This window comes from Polyergus mexicanus, unplaced genomic scaffold, assembly GCF_030449975.1.
Source record: "Polyergus mexicanus isolate NDT 795.1 unplaced genomic scaffold, iyPolMexi1.0 SCAF_12, whole genome shotgun sequence".
Classification (NCBI taxonomy): domain Eukaryota; kingdom Metazoa; phylum Arthropoda; class Insecta; order Hymenoptera; family Formicidae; genus Polyergus; species Polyergus mexicanus.
Genome location: NW_027223332.1, coordinates 1,288,360 through 1,307,945, shown reverse-complemented (window position 1 = coordinate 1,307,945; position 19,586 = coordinate 1,288,360). Strand labels below are relative to the sequence as shown.

The 19,586-nt window shown below is 41.4% G+C and overlaps 1 long non-coding RNA gene across 1 annotated transcript in view; it reads right to left on the bottom strand.

Moving 5' to 3' along the window:
• The window catches only part of LOC138938060 (uncharacterized), a 216,580-nt gene extending 197,555 nt beyond the window's left edge, over nt 1-19,025 (bottom strand). Inside the window, exon 1 of the long non-coding RNA XR_011447643.1 lies at nt 17,388-19,025. This is a non-coding gene — a long non-coding RNA (uncharacterized lncRNA). The remainder of the gene's footprint in view (nt 1-17,387) is intronic.
• Nucleotides 19,026-19,586: the final 561 nt, after the last annotated feature.

Below are 19,586 nucleotides of genomic sequence, written 5' to 3'. Positions count from 1 at the left end.
GTACAAACGCAGAACGATCCCATTCGGAGAAACATGGATTCGTCAGTTAGAATATCCTCGTTACCGATAGCGCGAAAATAGCTCAAGGGCCAAATTGCATCCCGCAATCAGTGAATAAAAGTTTGATCTATACAGAGAGTGTGTATGTCAGTTTTGCTCGACATTGACGAGCGACCGTACGAAGAGAGAACGAGGAAAATATATCAGTCCCTCGTATTACACGAAGGAAACGCCACCGAACGATATGGCCGATGATAATACCCGCGGCCGTGGGTTAAAATCAAGCTTAAAAAATCAAACCGACCGGTATATACGCGCGCGTGCGCGCGTGATTGTGTGCGTGTGTATATTACGAAACATGACTCGCGGGAACGAGTGGTGGTGATCGTGCCGAATATAACGATTGCCGCCAAATTGCAACGCCCCGTTCTACTTGCACGCGAACGACCGCGGGCACCGCAAAACCATAACACGACACCGTATAAAATACAGTACGATGCCGCCGCAGGCCGTCATCTGCCTGTGACGGCAACAACCTCTTCAAGCCGCCACCCCCGAAGCTGATTAATTGCTACACGTGTCCGTCGAGCGCGTGTTATTTTTCAGGGTAGCGAAACACCCCCGTTTAAGACCTCAAAAACGTTCCATCATTTAGAGATCGGTATCGAGATACGGCTCCTCTAGCCTGATACTATATTATAGCGGCATATCTATGAATCACGTGTATGCATTTAACCCTAAAATCCTTGCGGGCTTGCTGATTTAATTTGAAATTTTCTGCACAAAACTAAACTTGCGAATAAATTTTATAGCGACGAGTATACATTTTTAACATTAATTTTTTTTTATGATTAAAAAGCTCAAAATTTTCCAGAACGATTATTATACGTAAAAATTCACAAAATTACATTTCGAATAATCGCGATGGGAAAAGTGAAATATTTAAAATTCACTCGTATTCTCGCGTTGTCAACGCGTCGCTTTTCGCTCGCGGAGCCGAGTACTAATTTGCGAGTGCAAACACCGGGGCGTTTAATACGCGTCAGTACTTTCGTCCGCTGACTTTATACGCTTCACTTTTCCCCTCGTTCGACGAAGCGCGCGCGCGAAAGGGTCGCGCGAGAATGCAAACGCAACGGCCACGGCCGAAAAGGGCGGTCCAGGAGGAAGGCTTCGCACGTTTATCAGCATCGACGGCGTGTGTCCCCTTCGTCGATTCCCCGGGTGCAATATCGCCCGCCCGTCGCGCGTTTCCTCGGCATGGAAACGCTGAAAGCCAGATAACGTCACGACAGAAGCGGAAGGCGTCTCCTCTCCGCCCTCGATGACGGGCACCCCGTACGCTTTGTTATTTCTCCTACCGTCTCTTCTCTTTCTTTTTTTTTTTTTTACTTCTTCCTCCGTGAAAATATTACGAGCTCGACTGCATCGGGTGGTAGCTATGTCGCCATCGTCGTCGCGGTACCGGGGTGAATAAATTTAAGGAAATTGTTTCTACCGGGTAGAACGAGAACGAGAACGTGGATGAGAAAGTGTCTCGCAACTAATATGCGAACCGTGTCCTTGCGGTCGCCGAGCTTGTCTTAACGGCTGGTAAATCTTGAAAATTGGATCCGCCTCGATCGACCGTTCGTAATCGCGAGATCTTGTCGGACTAACTCTCTCTTTCTCTCGCTCTGACGTCGGGAAAATTGGACGAACAAGCTGGTTAAGCTTTCGCAATGTTGACTATTTATGTCCCCTACCGATGTCATTGGATGCGCGTACGTAATAAGCTTTGTGCATGTTCGCATTTCGAGATACGCAAATGTGGCTCGTTCGCCTTAATAAGCGCGTTACGCGAATTGATTTCAACCGTGTTCTCTTTTACGAATATTATCATACGCGTGCTGCGGCAAATTACGCATTGAAATAAAAGCTATTTTAATACGCGACATAGAAATATACTTTTACATAGAATAATCAGAGTATTTTTGTTGAAAATTCCAGGTAAAGAGAATATTTGAAAGATTTTTTCGTGCAATTTTCTAAAGTAAATTTTTTTATTGTACATATTTTCTAACGCCTTTCATTCATACAAAGGAAAAACACAAAGTCACTTAAGTTTCAAGTGCTAAATTTGCAAATGTACTGAGAAACATTTGAATAGCTTTCGTTAAGATAAAAATTGTTAACATTTTCATTTTTTATCATTAAAAATTAAAATAAAGAATATATATTGCATATATTCAATATTTTGTTAAAACATAGATATATATTTATATTTTAAACATATAACTCACAAAACGGATTAGTTTATTGGCAAATTGTCTAGTATTCTATAAGAGTAAAATTATGAAAGAGAGAATTTTTGAAAAAAATTTCTGAGTCTCGATAAAATTCCATAATAATTCCCTGATTTCTCCTGGCACAAAAAAATTCCCTAAAGATTCCAAGTTTTCCATATTTTTCTAGGGAGTACCTCTCTAAATAATTTATAACAGTTCACACGGTATCACGATATCAAATACGAACTAATCGCTACAAATTACGCGAAGATAGACAGATGCATAGGTAATTGACAGATACTTATTCCTGTTACTTTATCAATCCCCGATCATCATTTTAATATGTCCGCAACACGTCTTCCGAGAAAGATTCAATCACCGTTCGTGAACGGTCCATCTTTCAGGCCCTCAGGCGCATAGCGCTGACCCATGGGGCCGTCACAGCGACGTCGATCGTCACTCGGTAATTTCCTTCGCGGTCTGCTTACCGTGCAATCGAGTCGGTCAAAGGCGATACCCATCGGCCGCCAATATAATTACTGGCCGCGTCGTGCGCCGCGTCGCGTTTCACCTCGCCTCGCCTATCGCATGCGCCGCCTCGCATACGCGCTAGCCGCAAGTTGCGTTTGAAGTCCGTTCGGGATTGCCATTAGCCTCGCCGACCGATACAAGGGATTTCACCCTGTAAAGAGAAACGCCACCGAGAGCGACCGACCGGTAGATTAATGTACGGGGTGACCGGTTATTGAAATTCTAAAATGATTTTATACCAAGTGACAGGTAATAACCGATGCTTTACGGGCGACCTAGCGAGCGAGTGCGTTAACGCTGTGAATATTTAATCCCGCGAATCAGGCCCACGTCTTTGCCTTTTAACGTAACTTGATTGATTGAGTGCGTTTCATTCGACGAGCTTGAAAGACGGGCATTAACGAGCATTAACGATAAACGTGTCCGCTGCCTGCTTGCCTAGCATGGCGATCAAATTTTTATGAAGAAAGAGAATTTTCTCATGGAGAATATCGATTAATGAACTACCGATTACGTGAAATATTTATCGAATAAAATCATTCGATGACGTGTGTTGTAACGTTTCAAAAATAGTGACAAAAAGTTTTTTCTTTGTTCAGGGCATTAATTTATTACAATTTTTTTTTTTTCTAATGAGAACTATTATTTTTTTACCGTTCAGCATTTCTGTCATCAAATTTTTACAATTCATCATTTACACCAAAATAAGATAGAAGTATAGGTAATGCAAAATGATGGAAATTTTAAAATATTTAATATAAGTATTGTATTTGATGTAACATATATATGCATATATTTTATTTCTGAATCAACTTAATTAAATATTACTTCAACTATTGACATACTATTATGTGTGTGTCACTTGTTATAAAGATAAAAGTAGATGCACGAGATACGTACTCGCGTAACAGAGCCGTCTCTTATCCGTGTAAACGTGATAAAAGCAGTCTACATTTTCTAATTACGCAGCATCGGCGTAAACGTCAAATCGGAGCGCAATAGTTTAATCGGAACGTCGAATCTCGCATTATCTTCATGCACGCTCCAGAGGAAACGGAGAACAGAGGGAAAGAGACGGACAAAAAGCGACGCGATGGAGAGAGAGGGTGACGCGCGTAACCAGCGACCCGTCAAAAATGTGGGACAGAACTCTCGCCGGTCCCTCTTTATTTTTTTTTTCTTCCACTGCAAATAGCCCGCATGCATCACGCGGATCCTGGGGCTCCCGTTTACAAGGGAACCAGAGTTCTGGAAATGATAGCCTCCGCGGAGAAGGAGAAAGGCAGAAGCGCGTGTATTGCGGAGAGGATATATACGCATATAATGCTATTTATTCTTCCGTTTCTGTCTGCAAAAGCATCCCATCCTCCCCTTCAACTCTCTATCGAGAAAAACCCTCACCTCTTTTTCCTTGCTTCTTTAAGCCCGAGTCGTTCGTTCTCTCTTTCTTTCCCCCCTCGTCTTTTTCTCTCTTCCCTCTGGTGTATCTGCGATATATATCAAGGGGGTCTCGTCACCCTGACCCAGAAATACACTTGGAAATGCCCCCAAAGTCGCCGGATAAGAAGATTAGCTACCTCCAAGAATTGTTTCAATCGCCGGATACGGAACATTGCGACGCACCCTCGCATAAATTCCGGTTAAAATCAGAAAATAAAAGAAGAAAAATCGGAAAGATACCTCTTTTAACGCTTCTTAAAGTCATAATAATGTCAGCTGATGGTAGTAACCGTCGTTTAGGATCGCGTTCTCGTTGAAAGACGTTTACGAAGGATGCAATTTACGCGATGTCATCGCGTTTCGTTTTAAATCGCCATGCAAAAGCATACGTGAGGTATAACGCCTCGGGGCTGCCTTACTCTCATCCCGGAGGAATTGCAAGTATGAGCTCTCTGCGAGATGGATATTAATAGTGTCTTGCGAACGTCAATGACCGAAGAAAGAGCGAGAGAGCGAGAGCGAGCGAGAGAGAGAGAGAGAGAGAGAGAGAGAGAGAGAGAGAGAGAGAGTTTATCACAGAAAATAATTCCGCTCTTATTAGGATAAATTTCATTGAAACGATGTGCCGACACGAATACAACGGAGACACGTTCCAGCACTTTAAGAATTGTTTGTTCAAGATTCCGTCCCTCTCTCTTTCTCTCTCTCTCTTCCTCTTTTCTCGGCGCATAAATTTTAATTCGCAACTGGGGTAGATATTGCTATGGGAAAACTTCAGCCGTCCCGCCTTTCTACTCTGATTGTAATGTCGTTTCCTGTAAAATTGTTTGGTGAAACCGCCTCTTTACGACTCCCTTAATACCTCAAATTATTTTCGAATTTACGATCGCATCTCTTAAAGCATCCTTTACTACTCTTACACCCGAAAAGTTTTTATCGTTTGTCAACGTATTTTTCGCTTTGAATTCTATTACCAATATCTCACAAAAAGCTTTACATTGTCTAGAATTACTTTACAAATATCATAATCATAATAGAGTTAAATATAAAATTTTAAAAACCTAATTTTATATCATATATATTGTATATTAAAATTTTACTTCATACATCTTTCTCAACCAAACATTAGATTTAAATATAATAAAATAACAATCATGTACCATATGCTGTTATACTCAATGTGACGATAAATAATATTAGCTTACGTATAAAAAATATTAAAAGACTCAACGAGACATTTTTAATGCTAAAACACATGCACGAAAATCTGCGAATCCAAACGAAAAGAATCATATTTATTGTCTTACAAGAATGACTTTTCGCATTCGTCTACGACGTCGATGATATCGGTTATCATCGTCGTAGCCGCCGTCGAAGACGCCGCTTTGGCAAGTGAAGAAAACGAAAACGTCGCGATTCAAAATACCACGTGGAACGAGACTTGGATAGTTCGAGAATTCGAACGAGAGAGAAAAATGTTAAAAGGGAAAACTTGCTGGGATAGCTTTGCGAGTACAGAGGGGGAGAATTATAAAAGACGGCACTCGGCCGGCATTGGCGCTCCTTCAATCGAAAAATATTTTTCCAAGCGTTTCTCTAAATTATTCGCGCACCTCGTTCGGCGCCGAAAGTATTTTTCTATAGAACTCATTATCGACAAAATCGCCAGGGCGAAAAAAAAAAGCGTCGACGAGAACGACGAGAGAAAACGATTCAAGTATGAAGTATTAACAGTCGATGCTCGCGAAAAAAACGCGATTGAGCTCAAATCTACGAAAAGTTTTTCCGTCGACACCTGCGATAAAGGCGTTCGTTGCACGACGGTTGGCGATGATTTCTTAAATGCGATGAAGAAGTTTCTCAATTCAATTACTGGCATATTGCCCGGTGTTTCTCTTGTTCAGATCCCCTTAGCCTCTCTTCTACTTCCGACTGTATCTTTCTCTATTTCTAATATAGCCATTGCACGTAATAAAAAAATAGATACCGCCAGCTGAACTTTTTTTGCTAAAGGAATATTCTCGAACATCGTCGAATTAATCTTGAGATTCTCTGAGCGAAAAAAAAAGAAGAGGGCCGAAGATATCGAACTTTACAGCTACGGAGAATAAATTCAGTTTAATACTAAAGCGCAATCTACCGACACAGTCTATCTGGAAGAACAAAAGCCAAGACACTTGATATAAATCAACTGTGCACTCGATGCGACTTCAACATCGGCAAGGAAATGAGAGAGGGGAGGGAGAGTGAGAACGACCGATATTGATTTTTCCATTTCTTAAGCCTAGACTATTGTAAGGTAGTAGTCTATCGTCAGTGCGTACAGTGAGAAGAAAAGAAACCACCGATACCACCCTCGTCCTTTCGTCTGCGTCCCCTTCCCCTCCTGTCCATAGAACGGACCATTACTTCGCCGTAACCCTTCTTTAAGCGCGGTTTGCCTGCAGACCTCCAGACTCGGTCACGCCCAGCGCTATCTTAACGCCCGTTTTCGGGGTTTCGGTATTTTTAGAGCGCCACCAACACACGGATAATATACCTGAGGAGAGAACGCGGTCTCGGGCTGATCTATGGTTTCGAGGAACGAGATAAGAGGAGAGGCAAGGGACTACCGGCGGTCGCGGGGACGAAGATTCCAACGGTATAAAGATAGTCATCTCTCTCGCGCAAAGTCGACCTTAACGCGGTTTCACATTGCGCCAAATACTCAGGCACGCACTAGAGGCGCGAATAGTACTTTCCGTAACGCGTTCGTCTCATGCCCATCCCTTATATAGTTTCGCGCACGATATTTAGGCGTGCCTCGATGCCATCGAGTTTATCTCCTTGTTCGTTGCTAGACACGCGTTACCTCGCTAAGTATACGTTTGCGGTAAGGCCGCGTCTACGTTGCGTGCCAAAATCTCTAGTTGTACTTCTCGCGATCGCGTTTTGATAACATGTATTGTTATCTTTTATCTTAGGTAGTAAAATCTATAATAGAGCGTGACTGCTATTAGCACCTCTTGCGGAAATTTAACTGTATTAAATATCGTGTTTTGTATTCTCATATATTTGATACGTTCAATTCTTTTTATGCGAAAGCTTTCAAGATATCAGAATATTGCCAATTTTTTTTTTTTTTTTTTTTCGACTCGGGACATTCGCAAGTGGCATTTTAAATTAAAAGCATTCGTATTACAGTACGTACATCCTATTTTTATTTCGAGGTGTAAAGTAGCAGAGAACAATATTACAAATTTCGCATTCGAAGGAAACGCAGAGTTAAACAAATATGTCGTTCTCAAATGTCGGGCGTTAAAGACAATACGGGTGATTCTTTGCCATAACTCGTACTAGACGGCAACGGAGAATCAAGCCGTAAAACGAGCTTACACGCGCATGAACATTTCGTCGCGCGGTTTTCGCGAGATGAGGCACATCTTTCGTGCCCGCGATCGTACACGCACGCATACACACGAGGCCGAGAAATCTCTCCCCAGCAGCAAGAAATCGCGGTAACAAACGCGAGCAGCCACTTGGGTGATTTACGAGGGCGTTCAACGTGCCAGGCTGGTAATGGGCCAGATAGACCAGACCGCGGCCTGGCTCAAAGTCTGGCGTCGCGCGACCGTGAAACGCCCAACGGGCCCGCTTGAAAAACCGCCACGAAGGAGAGCCACGTCGCTATCGGTCTCACCACGCTCGAACGAGTTCGCGCGCATCCTGTTTGGCCGCACGTGGGAGCGCACATACGGGCTATCCTAAACGAGATGTACACCACGTACAACGGCGAGTTGCCATTCTTCACACAATTCGAATCAGAACGTGAATATCTGTACGCTATGTATTATTTTTCAAATTATTATAAAGTTTGTCTTTAATCTTGTAAAAAAATTCCCTCATCTTTCAGGTATTTTTATTCAAAATTCCATGTAAAGAAAATATTTTAAAAATTTTTTGACGCGATTTCTTATAATAAGTTTTTTTATTATACGCCTTTTCTAATGCTTTTAACTCATATAAAGGAAAAATACAAAGCCACTTAAGTTTCAAATGCCAGATTTACAATCGAACTGAAAAAAAAAGAAAAAAAAAGCTTTCGTTAAGATAAAAATATATATTTTTAATTCGCTCAACACAATTTCATTTTTTATCACTAAAAATTGAAATAGAGAATACGCCCTATGTTTTCAATATTTTGTAATATTATAATATATTTTAAATACATAATTCATAACTTGCTTTATTATCGAATTGCCTACTGCACACGATGAGATGAAAATAATTAAAGAGAGAATTTTTTTTTAATTTCCCGAGTCCTAATAAAATTCCATAAGAATTCCTTGATTTCTCCAGATACAAAAAATTCCCTGAAAATTCCATGTTTTCCATGTTTTTTTCAGGGAAGTAGACACCCTGTATATAAAAAGTAATATTACAGTAGTACAGATATTAATTACGAGATTACTGCCGTGTATTTTTAACATCAAGTAGCGTACAAGTACGTCGACGGAATATCGTGATCGAAATAATAATAAGGATATTTAGTGATTTTTGTCGAGATGCGTAACACGTCACAGAGGCCTATAAAGTTCCTCGCGCGGCAGTTGATCATTATAGTGCTCGGTATACTTCATTTAATCCGCGCCCCATTATTATTCGTAATTTAAGTGTTAGTAATTCCCCTCCCTGCAAATTACGTAAAACTCGTTATTGCGATAGCAACTGCCGTAGGACGTAACAAAAGGAGGAATCTCGTAATTACCATTCTGAGAAGAAATTCCGCGGTATGAACTCTCCGATCGATCTTAGGTTCACGCTCGAATGAATCCGCGCGCGCGCGTCCGGTTCGTACGCGTCGTTATCCCCGTCAAGAATATTTCTGCAAACGCGGGGCTGCGAAATATCGTAAAACCGTCGGTCCTCGATAATTAATAGCGTCGGTCGGCATTATCGATGGGAAGTAATAAATAATTATTCTATTTCCAGGGACTGTTTATTACGAATCGTGACTCTTTATTGTCGATGCCACTCGATTGCACATTGTACAACGCGCCTTTCTATTGTCTCCGTCGCCACGCACTGTCGGAACTTTGTAAAAACGCAAAAATACAATGTCCGTTTCGTTTGCGCGCGTTCTTTCCTTTGAGGCCACTCGATAATTTACGATCGTTATCGCAATTTGCTCGTCGCATCGCGCCTCGTGAAAGAAATGTGACCAAATAATCGATAAAATATGCATGCCCTCATCGATTGCGAATCGTCACGTTCAAAGAAACGTTTTATTAAGTAAAAAAATATCGATACCTGTTCCGATATCACCGATAATTAATCGTTTCCATGTATCTGGAGACAATTGGAACAGTAAGAATGATATAGAATTGTAGAATTAATCTATTAGCGCGTATCTCTTGAAAATTCAAGATATGATCGAAATAAACTTTTAAGAATCTTTTTTCAAGATCGTACCAAGGGAATTATAAAGAGGAAATTTTATTGGCGATAAATTACGCTCGTAGAATATTCCTGCCATTATCCATCGCCGATATCAAAGTTCGCGAGGAAATCAATGGCGAATAGATGAGCGCAAAGCGCGTGGTGGGACTCGCTATGCGGAGTTATAGCTTTTAGAGTTTTAATTCGTCCTGTTAGAGAGAGAAGGAGAAATCTTCAGTCACGATATTGCAGAATGAACGGCGGGATTTCGCCGAAAGAAAATGCTTTTGCCTTTAACTACATTTGTATCTCGAGAAAGAGAGATAAGATCGCGCAGAAAACGTGCGGGAAAAGGACCTGCATGAATATTCTTACATTTTATATCAATTGCATTAAATACGATTCTTTGTGCTTCTACGGGATTGCACGAGTACGTAGAATTTCCGCAAAGACGATCTCGTTATCGACTCGATAATCGTTGCTCAGAGTACCGCGGTACAAAGAGCGGAGCCGTGATCCTGAAAGATCATATACCCTTCTCTTCCCGGACTGCTTCCTCGTTCCCGTTCTAAGTGCTCGTTCATTAAAAATAACGAAGGTCGACTACCGACAGGAAAGCTGGCTCAATAATTGAATTTCCAATACCTATTTACTTTTGCAGAGTAAGAGAGGGAAAGAAAAGAGAGAGAGAGAGAGAGAGAGAGAGAGAGCGCCACAGCTTATCCCCGAAGGTCTTGCAAAACCTCATCACGCAATTACTCGCTACGATTTAAACGGAGACGAGCACGAGCTTCCTACGGAGACTTCTCCTTCGGACGTAAGACGAAAGTTCGCGGGGTACTGTACGTGAAAATAGCGAAAACGCCGAAAATGTATCACCGCCGTCCTCTGTGACCGCACGCGAGCTTTAACGTAGAGCACTTAATGGAAAACCCCTCGGGTCGTGCTTGAGAATAGGCGGGCGTCGCTGTGACCGTCTAACCATCGCGTATATTTTTCTTCGTACGGGAGGAAAGAGCTCCGTGACCGCCCCTCGTTTAAGAGACGCGCGAAGGGAAGAAAACGAAATTGGAGGCAGAATAGAAAGAAGGAAATAAGGACGCACTAGAGGCACCGAGACGATTACGGGGAAAAAAATAGCGCGCGCAACGCCCAACGGGAATGGCTATAAGGGTGGACCTTAAAACCGAGAGGCACGTCCCATCCCCCGTGGAATTTAATTTCGACGTTTTAAGAGGACCTACCCTCCCTCCTTCTCACCACCGTTCGGCCTGTCGATAGACGAAACAAGTTTATTGACCTATCCATCGGTGAAATCCGCGAAAAGTAGCTATTTACTATCTCGCTTTGTCTAGCGCTCACTCTCGCGCATACACGCACGCGAATACAGATCCGTCCCTCTCACCCTCAACCCCCGAATCACGATCCTCTCTCCGCCCGGATGATTCAGGCGCGCGACGTCGAAGGCAAACTCGAAGACCAATCGATTAATGAAGGTAAATTAGCTCATCCGATCCATTAGCATTCGTTATCGTCAATCGACCGGCTTGTCCATTCCGCCCCCTTGTTCGTCCGTTTACCCACCATCCGACCCGCATGACGTGTAACCCGAGATCGTTGGGAACCTTCGCCGAGTCTACGTCGCGCGCGATTCTTTTCAAATTATACCTATATAATACGATATTATCGCGACAAGCAGCAACACGCATACATATACATGCCACGATCGCAGTTACGTCGCATAACGCAGGAGCCACTCTTGGTTTCAATAACCGCGTCACTGAAGGCCCTTTTCGGAGAGCTCTCTCTCTCTCTCTCTTTCTCTCACTTTCTCTCTCCCTCACAGCACACTATACACAATCGTGCTCCCGGGATCGAACCTGCTGCTCCCATTGTCGGAGATGGTCACCGTCGCTTTCGCATCGCGCACAGGTCGAAATTGACAAAGAGCCGAGGGAACAAAATAGAGCGCAGACTCTCTACCGATCCCTTCATCTCGACTCCGAGGGGCTTCGACAATCTAATTCAACTAAGCCCGACTTAGCGAGACGCTATCTCTTTCTAGATTATGATTTTATTCACATAATATAATAAGCACGGAATGTATATTTGTGATTCAGAATTTTTGCTCAAAAATTTAATTAACCTTCGTTAATGCTGACAAATCCACGGTCCGGTCGGTTTTATTTCAAGAAGCTAAGAACTTTATTCGCGAGGGGAACGGATTCTTGAATCATGAACGCGTCGATTAAAGCACATTAAAGGATTTTACGGGTAATTTAAAAGGAGTAAGACTTACTAACGACAGACAGAGAACAGAGTACGCGTTCTTGCTTAATAATTTATAATATTCTTCTATGTCTGTTACCTGCCAGTTCGTTGTTATACTGAAATTTGTTGGATAAAGATAAATTATCCCTTTTCAAAAAATATCGTTCATTTAAAGAATGATAAGAAAATATAATATAATATAAAATTTTTTCATAGTTTATTTTTTTTTTTTTTTGCATTTTTTCGTCAAAATGTGCACTCATCTCTCGATTTATACATTTGAAAAGTCTTTGAAACACATGTAAAATAACACGTTATTTTAATAATTACTCACGTTACTCGAGTAATCTTTAAGAGACTTTTAACTGTACGAAAAAAGATATCTCGTAAATGCATTTTTATATCCAACAGAATTGTAAATTCGCGCAACATTGTCGGTTTATGTGTAAGCGTTTTCCGATACAAACGAATCAATCAAACTCGTCTCTCTCTCTCTCTCTCTCTCTCATGTGAAATGATAAAAATAATGTAATGCTACGAAAGAAAAATCTCGAAAAATAAAATTTCGTAATTTCATAAATTTGTATGAATAAAGAAAAAGGTATGTCCGTAACTCGTGATTCAAAGCGTCGATCTAAACAAAGAAATAAGTCTACGTTACTCACAACGTACCTCTCGCAAATCAATGTGTATCCAGGATTCGAGCAAAAGAATTTTACCTATAAACCACAGGCTTTATCACGCCGTTTCTAGAAAAACGATTGCGCACGCTGAATACTGACTCACCGAAATCGTAGTATCGAGGGCGGAAAGCCCGTCGAGAGTTGGGTGAAAGAAAGGGAACGAAAAAATCTCGGGACACTTTTCTTCTTAACGCGGGGTTAGGTGAAAGGGAGAGGTCGAACGAGAAAGCGGAAAGGAGATGTGGAAGGATAGAACGAGACGAAACGTACAAATAAACGTAGGAAAAAGATAGGGGAAGGAAAGAGAGATAGAAAGAGAGAGAGAGAGAGAGAGAGAGAGAGAGAGAGAGAGAAACTTCTTTAATCGAACGCACGTCGAATCGATTGGCAACCGGCGAGGGTTTGGCGGAGGGGGTGGAAAAAAAAAATAACTGCTACGGAGGCAGAGCAGCGCACCGGATTCATCGTCGAAGGGAAAGATCCGGTTACAGATGGCATAAAACGACTGGCAGCTTTGCATTAGCTTCGGTAATGGCGTACGTGACCGCGAGCTTAATATTCCCGACGATCGTGCACTTCGCCGCCACTCTTTCACGCCATTTCTTCGCGCTATCTTAACCGCTATCACGTTCGCAGTCGCAACTGGAACGCGAATTTATCTCCCGTTGTTAGTCCGTACCATGATAATCGCCGGACATTGCGCCAAAAATAAGAGAAAAATATATGACAGTTTTATTTTAGATTTACATATCTATTATATCAATCTCTAGATTTTCAATCGTCTAATATACAGATAGACTCTGTATTCGACACACATGCACAATACATATTCAAAGTTTTTATACTTAAAAAAAAAAAAAAAAAAATTGTATCTCTCTCAGATTCTTAAATTTTTATCATATCTCATATTCCTACGTTCGTGCGCATCACGGACGAATTAATAGAAAATCGACCCGATATTCACTGCCGCCCACCATCTCCGCTTCGATACGGATAGTCGGCGGTCGCTGATCGGAGATGCGGCAGCGTATCGGATTGTGTATGCGCGCGCGCGCGCGCGCGATACGAATTTATATTCGTGTAAAATTAAATCACATGGGCGAGCGGCGGCGACGCGGCTCCCGGTCGCGCTCATATGCATAAAGAACCGATATTGTGTGGCCTGGGTCCTATCTCCCGTTCTGCAACATTAGCGGACGCCGCACGCAATCCAGTTGATTATCTTTTAATTAAATGTTTGCGTTTTATCGGCTCCCGTCCCGACCTCGGCGTTGCACGCGGCAGCTGCAACCGGCCGAATCTCCATCGTGCTCGCGGAACAAGCCGACCGACCCAACGTCCCCCGGACCATCCACCACCCCCAGCTGCCGGCACCCATCAGCCGGGAAGGGATGGCACGACGTGTCACGACGGCTAACTCAATTATACTCGGTAGCGAGAGTGAGAGAAGGTAGGGAATATTTGCACACGCGCGCGCGCCCGCGTCGCGATTTTAATCGCGGCGCAGGAAAACGAGTTTAGCCGTTCGGCGAGGCTGATAAATGCTTATCTGGACGCGACATTTTGATCACCGAGAAGCGCTCTAATTGCTGGATATGAAATATTCGACATTCGCCGAAGTGATCGCGCGCGAGATTGCAGTATTTAATCGAATGTTCGCGATGGCAGTTCGCCAAGGGAATTTATGAATATGAAATAACAGGAACTGTGGGTGTCCATTTTTTTTCAACGAATAACGTAACGACTACACGGCACATATTTATCATATTATATGTGTGTATATTTTAAAAAATTAAAAAATATTATGTGCAATATTTTAAGATATAAAATATATGACCGCAAACGCGCGAGTAAATTTTCAATGCCATAAATTTCTACCGTATTTCCAAAATCTTCCGAGATTCATGATGCGCGTTTTGAAGCGTACCTTAGATCGACCGTATAAATTTCACGATAAACAGCATGCCGCTGCCTCCGTACGCGACAAATACTATCTATCTTCCGCGTAGTCACATTCCATTCGATCCAGCGAATCCATTGTCTCGCGAACAGCCCATAACAGCATCGCGTAATCCGGAATCGCATCAGGATTTCGCACAGACGATTCTCGCATGAGCGGCAGAGCAACTAGCAACGAGACGGAGTCGACTAGTATCGACTAAGGCTTCTTCCTCGTACGATTGCAATATAGAGCACTCGCGGACGCACTCTCAGAGACGGTGCGCGTCTCGTAAAGTTCATAAGAAAGACATAAAGTTAGTCCGCTGGCGTCGTAAACACGTCGTAGGAAGATCGGAATTGATACTTTATGCTCGAACCACGCGCAATAAACGTATATGCTCGAAAATTTCTCTCGAGGGAGTGCGCATTGCCGAGAGAACGTTCTCTCTCACAATCAGCTGATCGGGTAAAATATCGTGTGCTTCAAAAAGCTTTCACCTTTTGATTAATATGTCCATCCATAGGTACCATTGTCGAAAAGTGTTACAAAAGATATAAAACGAGATCTTACGTTCAAGAGGAGTTTCGACGATCAAAAAAAATCAAGAAAGAAATGTTCAGATAGCTTTAATGAACCTTGAAACAAAGTGTATTAACTCGTCGGTTTCGGCATGTTACACAATTCGATCTTCACTTGTTTCGTGCGTAGGAATAATACGGCGTATCGTTGATTAATCCTGCGATCTTGAAAGCTGCTCTTGTACCAGTAATTAAGCCGTAAAATTAAACTTCAGCCGAGAGTGTAATATATGATACTTTAACGTACGCAATGCTACGCGTGAAATTTTTTTTCATCGTTGTTGAAGTGGGCTCGCTTTTTCAACTTTCAATATGTCGCAAGTACCTAGCAATATACGATTTTTTTTTTTCGGCATGACTACGTTGTACAATTCTATATATCGTATCATATAAACGAATAAATAAGTTCGATTAATTACGAGAAAATATTTTCAAGTATCATGGTGATAAAGACAAAAAAAAATAGATCATGAAATTAATTATATTGTAAGAGCACAGCTTTGTTCCCTAAATGAAAATCATTGTCGCGACTATTTTTCCGAATGAGAATTTCTTCCGCATGCCATATACATGAAAGAAGATGCCTCTCTTTCTTCCTGTAACTTCGCGTCATTGCATCTCTATGGGCAATAATGACTCGATAAATAGTCGGGCAATATTTTATCTCTATTTTACGAGCTACCATTTCCTTCGAAATAGCTGGATTCTCGAGGGAACCCGAAAACAAGGCGCTTGAATCCGAGACTTTCGCTTTGAGAAGCCGCTTGTAATTATCTCGAGGATTTCTTCGCAACGTCCCTCCCATCTTCGCGCGCCGCACGTGTTTACGGATAAAACGTGCCTCGGAAGACATCCTATCTCGCCCTCCACTCACTCTATTCCATTCCGCATTTTGAAAGGGCCAACAATGGTTTATTGTAACACGCTGGTTTACGATTACACGTATACGATCTCATTACGCGATCGTAACAAACGTCCATTTATCATCATCTTTCTATTAAATCCGATAACAGTATTATAAATTATATATAAAGAAGATTATAGCGATCAAAGAAAAACTATGTTATAGTGTAATATGTATGAAAACTGTGCGTTGAATATTTTTAGATGTTTAAACGTACGTAAATCAAATTATTAATTATACTATTTCGAATCATTTTGGCAAGCTTTAATATTGTAATACATAAAAAAAAAAAAAAAAAAAATTATTTTTTCAGCGACTCGATTTGTTAATAATCAAATTATTGAGTATACGAATTTCGTTATTGAAATTTATTTCTCGCAAGAAATTCAAAAATGGCTGTCAATCTGAAGATGGATATTTTAATACGACATACTCCCGGTATATCACCGCATTTTGCATCGGACCAAATATTTTTCATCTCTTTTCGCCGGCAACAAAGTACGATAAGAAAGATACCCGATTGCTCGTCAAAAAAAAAAAAAAAATTAAAATAAAAATAAAAAAAAACAGACAGAAACGAGTCAGAATGATACTATAAGGCGGAATTCCCCCAATGAATTATTAAACGAGAACCATCGCTTCTAATGAAGCTATAAAACGACCAGAGAGCCACGGCAAAAGGCACAATGGCGGGAAGCGGAACGGAACGACCGGAGGGGAGAGGGAGAAGGGACGTCAAGGGAACGAAAATGAAAATGAAAAGAATGTCGAAGTTCTTGAGCGAAACGCGGCTAAATTAGCGTCTCGCGAGAGTTTCGCCGATCCGGCGAGAAACGACGGCCAAAAAGAGCGAGACAAATTATTACAATGACGAATCGCGCGAAACAGCACGCCGCCGTTTCATTTACACGTACGCGATTCGTTAATGTCAACGGCTCCCCTTTGCCTGTTTGCGCACCGAGTAGTTTCCAACTGTGTTCACCTAATGACAATGAGTCATCGGTCATTCCGCGTGCATATATTAATTTATGATTTAATCGCCGAAGAATCCTACGCGTTACGTGATTATACCGATGTCATTATTCACTGATTTTGATACAATTTCAAATTATAACAATATTATCTCAAATAATAATATAAAAAATTATACAATAATGTGTATCATCGTCTTTCCTACATAAATTTAAAAATTGTCTATCTTTTTCCTCCGTCCACTGTTTTATATTATTTTTTAGATAATATAAAAAAAATTTATTGTTATCTATTTAAAAATCACGGCCCTATATTTGCACATTATAAAGACGGGAAAAAGAATATATTCGTATTAATGTAAATAAAATATATTCGACTCACCGCGATAGACGACTAGTAGATCCCTGTTGCAATAATCCATGATCCCTCGATCCTCTTGATGTTCTTCGATCCACTTACGATGCATTCAATTACACTCGCGAATAACACGGAACACGTACATTTCTAAACAAACATGTTTGACAGAGTACCCATCATTGGATCGAAAAATATATCCGATCGCGATCATGTACAGAGTTCGATCGTGACTACGCGGATCAGCTGATATATTAAAATGATCACATACTTTTACGGCATTTTCGATACGCGATTATACATTCGCGAATATTGCGAAACGAACGTAAATAAAGTTTTCCGACAAACAACAATTTGACAGAACGCGTTCGATATCGTCGTTATATATGTCAGAAACCATTTGATCGTGATCGCGCGGATCAGCTGATATACTGAAACGTCCGTATATTTTTTCGACACTTCCGACGCCCGATTACACACTCGCGAATATTCCGAAACGAACGTAAATAAAGTTTTCCGACAAACAACAATTTGACAGAACGCGTTCGATATCGTGGTTATATATGTCAGAAACCATTTGATCGTGATCGCGCGGATCAGCTGATACACTGAAACGTCCGTATATTTTTTCGACACTTCCGACGCCCGATTACACACTCGCGAATATTCCGAAACGAACGTAAATAAAGTTTTCCGACGAGTAACTATTTGAGAACGCGTTCGATATTGCGGTTATGTATGTCAGAAACCGTTCGATCGTGATCGCGCGGATCAGCTGAAACGCCCGTATATTTTTTCGGCACTCCCGGCACGATCACACATTCGCGAATAATGTCACGTAAACATAAATAAAGTTTGCCGACGCCCGTATACTTTTTCGACACTCTTGACGCGCCCGATTACACTCGCGAATAATGTCACATAATACAGATGAAGTCTCTTGACGAACACCGATTTGACAGGATGCAATCGATATTATGGTTACTCGGGAAACGATGATTGTGATTGTACAGATTACCAACATACTAAAATGTCTGCAGACCTCCCGGGCATAGATAGCGCAGTTGGGGAGAAGAGTTAAACAAGGACACTCTGAGTCTCTGAGTTTCCTGTCTTACTAATGCTGTCTTTTTTACCTCTAATTGCAGGGCGCACTCTATCTTGAACTATATGCACCCGATACTCCCAAACACTCCGATTTGTGTGGAACACTACCAAGCGTTCCACTACTGATTATTAAAGATGTACATACGTCACTGTCATGGCGGAGGAATAACGAACTTTTACGAATATCATGGACAAGTCTAATCACTTTGCGCTAATTAATTATGATGATTCTTCGATGTCCTCGACGATGCTCCTTTCGATGAGTTTCAATGCTTCTCGATAATTCAAATACTAAATAATACTCGGAAAGCTCGGCGAACCAGCAAATCTTACGAAATATGTACGTGAAATACGCGTATTCAGAAAAATGGACTGTTCCGATAAAGGGGATGTATCGATGAACGAAGGCACGTACCGATCGCGATTACCGAGACTCACGATCGTCTCATCTCGCGAAAGACGATCACCCGTCGTCAAATTCGATACTTCCGATACTTATCGGCACGCGGGATTCGTCCGAACCGGGTAAAAAGACGCGAGAATACAGAGCGATCACGATCCGATTACACACCTCGACGATACTCTGTGCGACTGGTGCGGTAGGAAGAGGAGGAGGAGGAGGGGGGGGATAGGAGGCTAACGGGCAACGGTCGCGAAAAATTTGATCACGTGATTGCAGTCAACTTCACGCGCTACGCGGGAAAAATGCTTTTTAAGCGTCGTCTCGTAGCGCAATGTATGTTGAATTATTTATTTAAATTATGTAATTAAGTGTAATATATTATTTGGTACGCTCGATATTAATTTTTATCAATAACTAGCGCGTCTATAAATATGCTTAAATATTTATAATCGATATCATTGCGCATTTTTTTATAGGAAAATATATGCTAAGAAATTTTACTTTTCATTAATCAGAAAAAATGCATTTACCTAATTACTAGTTAATATATTAATGGATATCTCTATTATTTTTTATCTTTTTTTTTTTTTTGTAAATTTTCATAAAGGCTGATCTTCTTAATTGACATACGCATATTTGTATGCACATGTGCAATATATGTTAGTAATAAAAATTATTATATGTTTATATTATGATTGATAAACGTATTGATATAC